The sequence below is a fragment of the Eriocheir sinensis genome, unplaced genomic scaffold (genome assembly GCF_024679095.1).
Source record: "Eriocheir sinensis breed Jianghai 21 unplaced genomic scaffold, ASM2467909v1 Scaffold839, whole genome shotgun sequence".
Lineage (NCBI taxonomy): Eukaryota > Metazoa > Arthropoda > Malacostraca > Decapoda > Varunidae > Eriocheir > Eriocheir sinensis.
This window is the reverse complement of record NW_026112207.1, coordinates 35,001-45,608: the sequence shown is the minus strand read 5'-3', so window position 1 is coordinate 45,608 and position 10,608 is coordinate 35,001.

Sequence of the window (10,608 nt, the reverse complement as noted above, 5' to 3'; positions counted from 1 at the left end):
GAATGGAATGGAGTTACAAACCCAACAACCAACACATAACATAATATACAATAATTAACCCTCACTGATCATTCAATAGGCTGTGATGCAACTGTCTGGAAGATTCTGTTTCCTCCATCAAAGCAGTTAGGGTGTGGAATGACTAGTGCCATATTATAAGGATAAATAGCATTATTGTATGTCCAAAAATGTCTGAAAAACTAACATTACTATCATTATATCATGAACCTGATTTCATTACAAACTGTTGTAAAGAATGTTGGCTGCCTCCACAGGACAAGGGCAGGACCATGTATCGTGATATGGATTGTGTTCAGTGCTTGATTGGCTCCCTCGCAGACACTCATGTGGGAGCACATCTTGCATGCTGGAGTGTTTCTTTGTTATATGCCGTAGATTACCCAGACGCATACGCAACTTGAAACATGGTGTCATCCCTAGGCTCAAGAATTTCTTTTGTAGCCACATTAGGATTCCTATTACTAATTGTTTGAGAAGGTTTCGTGTCTTAACCGCCCCGTTGTTTTTCTCCTTTCTTACCCTCTTCAACTGAATGAGAGCATGCTTACCCCCCAGCAGATCATTCATACATAGAAATTACCCTTAGTACTAACTTGAAAAATGGCAGATAGACATTTAACCCGGTAGCAGCAGGGATCATGTTTCTTAATGGTCCCTCTAAGTGAGAAAAATGAAAAAAAATCACCCCTCACACAAACCATTTCATAATGTATATCAAAGCATTTGTGATCAGATTATGTATCATCTATTTTGGGGGCTTATATCATGGCACAAATTTGGCCCGTCACTGCTACACGGTAAAGCCACAAATTTGGCCCGTCACTGCTACACGGTAAAGCCACAAATTTGGCCTGTCGCTGCTACATGGTAAAGCCACAAATTTGGCCCATCACTGCTACACGGTAAAGCCACAAATTTGGCCCGTCACTGCTACACGGTAAAGCCACAAATTTGGCCCGTCGCTGCTACATGGTAAAGCCACGAATTTGGCCCGTCGCTGCTACATGGTAAAGCCACAAATTTGGCCGGTCGCTGCTACACGGTAAAGCCACAAATTTGGCCCGTCGCTGCTACACGGTAAAGCCACAAATTTGGCCTGTCGCTGCTACACGGTAAAGCCACAAATTTGGCCCGTCGCTGCTGCACGGTTAAAGAGGTTTGGAAGAGGATTAAGAGGAAATGGAAGAAAATTAACCCTTAAACTGCAGAGGACTAAATGCCGGATATTTTTCCTTCGCGAATTAATATTAACATTATTATAAAAAGCAAAAATATAAATCTAACAGTATGTCATCAATGAGAAAAATATAATTTGATGTATTACAGCAGTGCAGAGTGGTACATGAATAATTAGACCAAATAATAGGCAATAAAAATTCGCGCACTTTACAAAGTTCGGGAAAAATGTGACATGTTGGGTAGAATGAGGTGGAGCGGGTGGAAGTGGTGGACATCTGCCCCCGCGGCTTCTCTCTCTCTCTCTCTCTCTCTCTCTCTCTCTCTCTCTCTCTCTCTCTTTTTTTTTGTTTATTTTTGCTCTCTCTGTCTTATTCTCTCTCTCTCTCTCTCTCTCTCTCTCTCTCTCTCTCTCTCTCTCTCTCCGGGCTGGGCCACAGATAATAATTCTTACTGCCTCACTGCGATAGAGATAAACGTTCAACAAAATACAGATGTTTTTACACACACACACACACACACACACACACACACACACTCTCTCTCTCTCTGCATTTGTTTATTTTTCCTCTCAATGTGATTCTCTCTCTCTCTCTCTCTCTCTCTCTCTCTCTCTCTTAATGCGTTTATACACACGCATTGAGAAAGAGAGAGAGAGAGAGAGAGAGAGAGAGAGAGAGAGAGAGAGGCCAAACTTATCACCCCCCACTCCTCCCTATATGTGTGTATGTATGTGTGTGTGTGTGTGTGTGTGTGTGTGTGTTGAATGGTGTGTGTGTGTGTGTGTGTGTGTGTGTGTGTGTGTGTGTGTGTGTGTGTGATTGGTGTGTGTGTGTGTGTGTGTGTGTGTGTGTGTATATACACACACATACACACACACACACGGAGTGTTTGGATGAGTGAAGGAAGGGAGGGAATGAGGGTGGGATGGAGTGCGTGTGTGTGTGTGTGTTGAATGGTGTGTGTGTGTGTTGAATGGTGTGTGTGTGTGTGTGTGTGTGTGTTGAATGGTGTGTGTGTGTGTGTGTGTGTGTTGAATGGTGTGTGTGTGTGTGTGTTGAATGGTGTGTGTGTGTGTGTGTGTGTGTTGAATGGTGTGTGTGTGTGTGTGTGTGTTGAATGGTGTGTGTGTGTGTGTGTGTGTGTGTGTTTCAAGGCCCTAAAACTATTGTACAAGCACCAATAACGCCCTAAAATTAAAGTTAATGTTATTAGTGTCAAGTATTGATGCTTTTGTGTCAATACTTATGAGTAAAAAAAAAAAAAAATGCGATATATGTTCACGGTGGTTCATGGTAAGCTGGCAACGTTGACTGTACCTCATATATCGCACTTGACTGGGGCCGCCAAACCCTTCGGATAAGCTAAATTGCACTTGCCATACAGTAGAGTCAATGGGGTTTACTCTAATGGGGTCCAGGCCCTCCCCAAGGTGCCCATTCCTCCCCCATTACGCTCACTCTTCCAGGCAATGGTGGGATACATACAGCGTGTTAGTTGAAGGGTTAAACAGCGTATCATTGTGCCGTGTGGGGACACGGCAGCCTCCTGGTACTGAAGGGAAGTGTGCTGTATAGGTTAGGAATTACCTTCTGAATAAAGCCTTGAACGTAATGACGCCGCACTCTGCTCATTTGAAAAGCTGTTATGAATGTTTGGGACAGGTTACTACGGTGGCTAGGTCATTACATACTCAAATCAGGACTAGGTTTTGGGAGACAGGTCAGGTCATTTTGTTGTAGACTTGTGATACTGGGCTGGACTGCACTGGGTACACCATCGCACGCTGAAGTTGTTGCACCCAATTTATAATGATATCTTTTTGGAGTGACGGGCTTTTTTTTCATTACTGGTTCCTTTTTTTTTCTTGAACTGTTTACTGTAAAAAAAAAGTGTGTTAATGTTTACACAGTTAATTGACACCGAACTTGATTTGCAGACACTACCAAACGAAGAAGAGGAGGAGGAGGAGGAGGAGGAAGAAGACGAGGAACACAGGAGTGTTAATTTATTTTTTCTAAAATGGTTAACGAGCAGTCAAGGAATTTTGATAATAAGGAGGGAAAGTGTGATGCTTTTTTGTAGTTTTGTTAAGTTGTTGAGGGGGAGAAGGCCCCCATTAGATAGCTTACATTATAGCTGGTCTGTTTCATTAGGGGAGTCCATGGGCGCACAGCCCCCTATTAGGGGATTGAATGGGCAAAGGCCCCCATGAGGTAGCTTACGATATTGTTGGGCTAGTTTAGTTAGGGGGGTCCATGGCTGCAAAGGGGGGGTTATATACATCCATTTAGACTTTGTGTATCAGATTTAGAGGAAGTAATTCTCTCTCTCTCTCTCTCTCTCTCTCTTTTTTTTTTTTTTTATTTAAACAGGGCTTTCAGAATATTGTGCTAAGCTAAAGTTGAAGGTTTTAAGCTTCATCTATCTATAGCTACATACAAGACACATTGAATTACTGCCTAGAAGTCCTAATCCAGCTGTTCACCTCCCGCTTGAAGTCTTGAAGTGACGCGCGATGGTGGAGGTCGGTGTGGCTAACAAGCTGGTTCCACAGGCGGCTGTAGCGGGGCTGGAAGGAGCGGAAGTGGTGTTCCGTCCTGGAGAAGGGTACAGCCACTTGTTCCTGTCTGTGGGGTGCTGCTCGGGTGGAGTGTATGGGGGTTGGGGGCGCAGGGAGCTTGAGAGCTGCCAGGTGGGGTGTGTTTAGGTTGTGTGCCTTGTACATTACACACAGGCCCCCCCCCCCCTCTCTCTCTCTCTCTCTCTCTCTCTCTCTCTCTCTCTCTCTCTCTCTCCCCCCCCCTTGCTGGCACTCCTCATGATGTCATCAGTGTTATGTGAATGCCAAATTCAAGGCAGTTAACAACATAGAGTTGATAGCAAGGAGCTCTGTCAGTCCCACTTTGTTGGTGAGGCACAAAACGCTTGGTGCATCCGCCCCTGAGGTCTTGCAGCGAACAAAGGGAACCCACGCCACTGTCTTCCACTTGTACAAACAGGGTACACCAGGGCACCGATCACAAGCCAAACTTGTGATTACTTTTTGCTTGTGAATCAAAACACTCGTAAAGTCAGGCACTCGTAAACCCATGCAGCTTCGGTAGACTGCTCCCGAGTGTGTCATCTGGCCCTCGCTCTGAAAAGGTTCCCCTCCCCTGCCATAAGCTGTACTTTTCCAAGCAAGATCTGTTGTGAATAGTATTGTAAAACTCTGTGCTGTAATATTAACCATGGCAATGCGACTACGTACTCCGCTCCTCTAAGACGTCTTAACCCGTCTGCTGCGATTGGCACGGATTTGGTTTTCACTGTTAGCCTGGTAACATATACTTCCAGGTCTTTTTCTGCCTCTGTGGTGGTTAGTGGAGTGTTTCCCATGTGGTATTGGTGTGCTGGATATTCCCTCCCAAGTGCAGGACTTTACGTTTTTCTTCACTGAATTGTAGCAGCCACTTTTTGTTCCATTCCTGTTGCTTGGTGATGTCTTCTTATAGGAATTTCTGCACTCAAGGGGTTAACTCATGAATGAACTGACTAACTAACTAGCTGACTAACAGGGACCCTGGCTTCCATAAACTTCATATTAACCCAAGACTCTCAGCTCACTAGTCTCCGGTGCTTTCGCTACCCACATCTTTATTTCCCAGTGCCAGAAAGGAGATCAATCGAGCTCTAATGGGTGTGTTTTTTAGGTTCATGGTACAGAAGAAAGTTCAGATCACCAGCAGGGTCATGAAACTACCCCTGGGAAAGCTTTGTTAAATGTGTGCTTCTCTTAATGGTACAGAGGGAGGGTTGAACTTCCACCAGGGTCATAAAACTACCCCTAGGAATGAAAGCCTTGTCCAATGTGTGTTTCTCTTCATGGTACAGAGGGAGGGTTTAACCACCACCAGGGTCATTAACCTACCCCTAGGAATGAAAGCCTTGTCAAATGTGTGATTCTCTTCATGGTACAGAGGGAAGCCTAAAACTTTTACAAAAGCCATATCAAATCTGTGTGTTTAGGTTCATGGGTTCCAGGGTCACAAAACTACCCTGGAAATGTCAGACTCCACTGAAAGCCTTGTCAAGTGTATGTGCGTGTGTGGCAATGTTTAATGGTATGAACCTGCCCCTTCCCCATACCCCAGATGAAGCAGGCAGTCTCCGAAGGATGTTCCCGGTGCCTTGCGTTTGGTGATGAATTAATATTCCAAGGGCACTGTAGTCTAGGAAGACCTGTTGAGTCACTCTATTCCCCGGGAAACTAATTACCACAGGAGATTTTGTGGCCTCCTTGTAGTCAGTGGGCGTAAAGACAACTCCCTCGTTCATTGTTTTCCCCTCTGTGTGGCCAAAGGTACAGTCTTAGGCCATGTAGCATTAAGCCCTGGAAAAGAATGATGTGCTGCCTGACGCAGCTTTCCTTAGGGCTCAGGGTCTTGACAGCAGGGCCGTGGCACCCTCAGAGGTTAACTGGCATGGTGGCGGCACGTGCCATCTTGGTAATGGCACAGATAATTCTCCTCTGTACCACGAGAGAGCAAGATGGATGCTGGAATACGATAGCAGATTATAATACCAAATAGAATATGTAGCAGGTAGAGTTACATAGCAAATTATAATACCAGTAGTCCGTGGGCCACCCTCACAAATTAGCTCTAGAAAACAAGTTTCGTCGGGCATATGTCCGCATTGAAAATTTTCACTTGTAATAGGTTGCAGCAATGTTCTCAACACTTTATCCGTAGAGCTTAACCAAAAATACTTGCACATTAACATACAGTGAAAATTCATACATCGGCTTCTTGGTATGTATAAAATAGTATTCCCCACACGTTAAGTGATAGGAAAAGCAACTCTAAACACTTTTTCATCTATGGCAATTTGTGTTTAACGCCTTCGTTTTAAAGTTACAGAATGTTTAAATACGAAAATTGATCAATTTCCAGCCTTTGGTCCTGATCTGAAAATAAAGGTAGAGACATCAGGATGGTTGCAAATTACTCTAAAATACAAGCCAAACAATTTATATTCAGACAACATTGGGCTAATGTTAACTATTTGACCTATAAAAACAGTCATAGTTATGCATGCTGTCATGAAAATACCATTTGCATCGTATTTTTGCTTAAACAAGTTGTACAGCCTAAACAGTTGCCATTAGACAAAGACTGTCTTAATGTAATTTGTTTGTCTTGTAAAGTAGAGTAATTTGGAAACATCGTGAAGTCTCGTCCATGTTATTGAGATGTGGAACAAAGGTTGATTCCAGTTAATTACAGGATGTTTAAATAAGAAAAATTCATTGGAATCCAGTCATTGTTCCTAATCTGAATATTATGGTAGGGACTTCGGGATGGTTGCAAATTACTCTACTTTACAAGACAAACAAATTACATTAAGACAGTCTTTGTCTAATGGCAACTGTTTAGGCTGTACAACTTGTTTAAGCAAAAATACGATGCAAATGGTATTTTCATGACAGCATGCATAACTGACTGTTTTTATAGGTCAAATAGTTAACATTAGCCCAATGTTGTCTGAATATAAATTGTTTGTCTTGTATTTTAGAGTAATTTGCAACCATCCTGATGTCTCTACCTTTATTTTCAGATCAGGACCAAAGGCTGGATCAATTTTCGTATTTAAGCATCCTGTAACTTTAAAACGAAGGCGTTAAACACAAATTGCCATAGATGAAAAAGTGCTTAGAGTTGCTTTTCCTATCACTTAACGTGTAGGGAATACTATTTTATACATACCATAACAAATGTAAAAATAAACATACAAGTAATTTGTTCTAACAAATTCCCAAAGTCGCAAGGCCATTTCAAAATTATATGGATTATATTTACTAACATTACGGTCTTCTGTCTTCTTAAAAAACGAGAATAGTCCCGTGAGTCGAAATATTCATCAGAACGAACAGGCAAGGCGTTTGTTTACAGTTAATATTAAAACCTTATTAGAATAGGTACGTAAATATTTTTTTGTATAAATAAAACTACATATATTTGACATACTTTATTTGTGCTTTTTTATTCAATTCAATATTCATTAAAGCATTAAAAAAAATATATATATTAAATTTAATTTAGTCAGCCATAAAAGTACATTTTCTTTGGCGCTTTTAAGCATTAGAGAATACCACAAGTTTTTGTGGAATACTATCCTATTCATATAAAACAATAGATTTTAATATGCTATTATTTCGTAAACGTGCAAGTAAAACTAGTTAAGCTCCTCGAAACTAGCTTCTATGTAATAAAACCTATTATATCCTGAAGAAAACGAGCGCTGCGGAATGATGCCCGACGAAAGTGTAAGATATTCCAGGGTGGCCCATGGACTACAGGTAGAGTTAGATAGCAGATGAAGAAGATATGACCTAAATTTTAGTGTACAAGTCTACTTTTTGAGCCTGAAAAAATCCCTCCATAACTATGGGTCCACTTCTATGGCTAGGATAAAATGTCAGCCTCAACCACAAGTATTTCCAGCTAAAACTTGTGTGCGCTGAACTTACTTGACCTATTAAAGCACAGATTAATATATACGAATAATAATAACTGATAAAATGAATACTAATAGTACTAATAAAAGTTCCGTCGAGTCCTACGAGTGTGTCTTACTATGCTATACGGCATGAAGTGGCAGTATCAGGGCACTATGGTATGGAGCTGTTACCACTAATGTCTTAGCCTGGGTATTCTGAATTCTGGGAAGCTGGTTCTGACTGCAGATTTTGTGACCTCCATCAGGCATATAGGTGACTCCCTCATTAGTTATTGTATGCTGCACTTGTATGACCCTGGTGGTAGAGAGACACCCTCCTTCTGTACCATAAGCCTAAGAAACACACATTTGACGAGGCTTTCATGAAGGTTTGCAGCATTTCCAGAGGTAGTTTGATGACCCTGCTGGTAGTGTGACCCTGCTTCTGTACCATGAACCTAAAAAACACACTTTTGAGAAGACTTTTGTGGGAGTTCTCACCATTTCCAGGGGTAGTTTTATGACACTGGTGGTAGAGAGACCCTTGTTCTGTACCATGAACCTGAGAAACACTCATTTGAGAAGACTTTTGTTGGAGTTCTCGGTATTTCCAGGGGTAGTTTGATGACACCAGTGGTAGTTTTATTGATGTAGTGGTCAGTTCTGGTCCCTGTACAGGTTCTGCAATAAAAGTCCTGTGCCTTATTCCTTCAGAGCCATTGGTAGTGTCACCTTGAGAGGTTTAACCCGGTGGTAGCAGCGGGGATCATGTTTCTTAATGGTCCCTCCAAGCGAGAAAAATGAGAAAAAATCACCCCTCACACAAACCATTTCATAATATATATCAAAGCATTTGTGATCAGATTATGTATCATCTGTTTTGGGGGGTTTAAATCATGGCACAAATTTGGCCCGTCGCTGCTACACGATAAGCCACAAATTTGGCCCGTCACTGCTACACAATAAGCCACAAATTTGGCCCGTTGCTGCTACACGATAAGCCACAAATTTGGCCCGTCACTGCTACACAATAAGCCACAAATTTGGCCCGTCACTGCTACATGATAAGCCACAAATTTGGCCCGTCACTGCTACATGATAAGCCACAAATTTGGCCCGTCACTGCTACACAATAAGCCACAAATTTGGCCCGTCACTGCTACATGATAAGCCACAAATTTGGCCCGTCACTGCTACACAATAAGCCACAAATTTGGCCCGTCGCTGCTACACGATAAGCAGTGGTTAGCACACTCGGCTCACAACCGAGAGAGCCCGGGTTCGATTCCCGGGTGGAGTGGAAAAAATTAGGCGGCTTTTCTGATACCCTACGCCCCTGTCCCCTGCCCACTAAACAAAACTTTCCAAACTACGTGTTAGCCCTGTGTACCCAAGCTCAGTGAAGGAGAGAGGTGCCAGTGACTCAGGATCACAAGTGCACTGATGAGCCTTGACAAGATAATGCATTGCTCATATGCTGTGAATACATCATTGACGTAAGCGTACTATACTAATTGGTTGGGGTGATAATTCTTGACCGTAAGGGTGCTTGTTCGTATGCAAGATGTCATTCTGGTGCTAACTAACTCAGCTCCGAGTCACTGACATTTGGTCCTCAATGCATTACAGAGATTATTGACAGTTATTATGAGACTGTGGTGTGGATGCAATTATTTTGTCAGCCATTCCACTCAGGACATTGATCGCTATTCTGAGACGCTTCCGACTAAATGCCAAAAAAGAGGAAAATGTGTTCTCAGGAGTTTTTAGAGTTATGGGTACAGAAGCCTTGTCAGACTCCCACCAGGGTCAAAACACTAGCCATGGAAAGGCCCACAACTCCTACCAAAGCCATGTTAAGTGTGTGTGTGTGTGTGTGTGTGTGTGCTTGGATGCAGAAACCTTTGATAACATGTAGGGATGTATCGCTATGGGTGGTATCGGCACATTTTAAGAGTACTAATGTACTTTCTTTTTTCTTCCCTTCTATGGGGGAACAATGAGTAGTGTTTTTTTTTTTTTTTTTTATTAACATTTGATATTGCCTTGTAGCTGCTGGAATTATTGTATAAAAAAATTATTGCACAAGTATAGGTATCAGTCAAATATTGGGGTATCGGTATCGGTAAAAATTTTGGTATTGGTACATCCTTAATAACATGGACCATTCTCAGGCAGTTTAAATGCTGGGGCTGACCTCATCCTTATTTAATTGAGTCAATGATAACTCTAGGTGGTGGTATAGAAGCATAATTATAATATCTGCCAAAATTAATACGTAAAGCACATACTGCACCATAGCTATACGATATATGAAGATGATAGGTATCTGTTTAATAATGAGTGTATGCACCCCTCCTGTGATTACACTTTTAAAACTCTGCTGCAAGGCTTTGAGGCCTGTCACTAGTGGAGCCTGTGGCCACATGTCTGCAGACCCATTCATACGTTAGAGATGGACACACCAGTCGGCTGTGCTATTTGACGATGACAGAGGCCTTCACCGTTAAGGATAAGGATGACTTTGTGCTGGTCTTGTGGGGTCTACATTGCCACTAACTTGAGCAGAGAGAGAGAGAGAGAGAGAAACCTTTCCTAAGAGTGGGGAAAAATTAACACTTACCTCCTCCTCCTCTTCTTCTTCTCCTCTTCCTCTTATTTGCCTTTCTCTTCAAGCCTGTAATAATTGCAACGCCCAATTAGTACTGTATGCTGGGACATGAGTAAATTATTTTAGTTGTAAAACCAGAAAAGAAAGTCCTTGACCCGGGATTAGCAGGCGTGCCCTAGCACCTGTACCCATTTGAGTGACCTGCCAGGCTTTATACAGGGAGGGCAGACCACTCAGGGACAGAATAAGGCAACACTGGGGCCAACTTACCTAACAGTACATTTTGGCTGGGTGTGCCATCCAGCCTATAGGTGTAC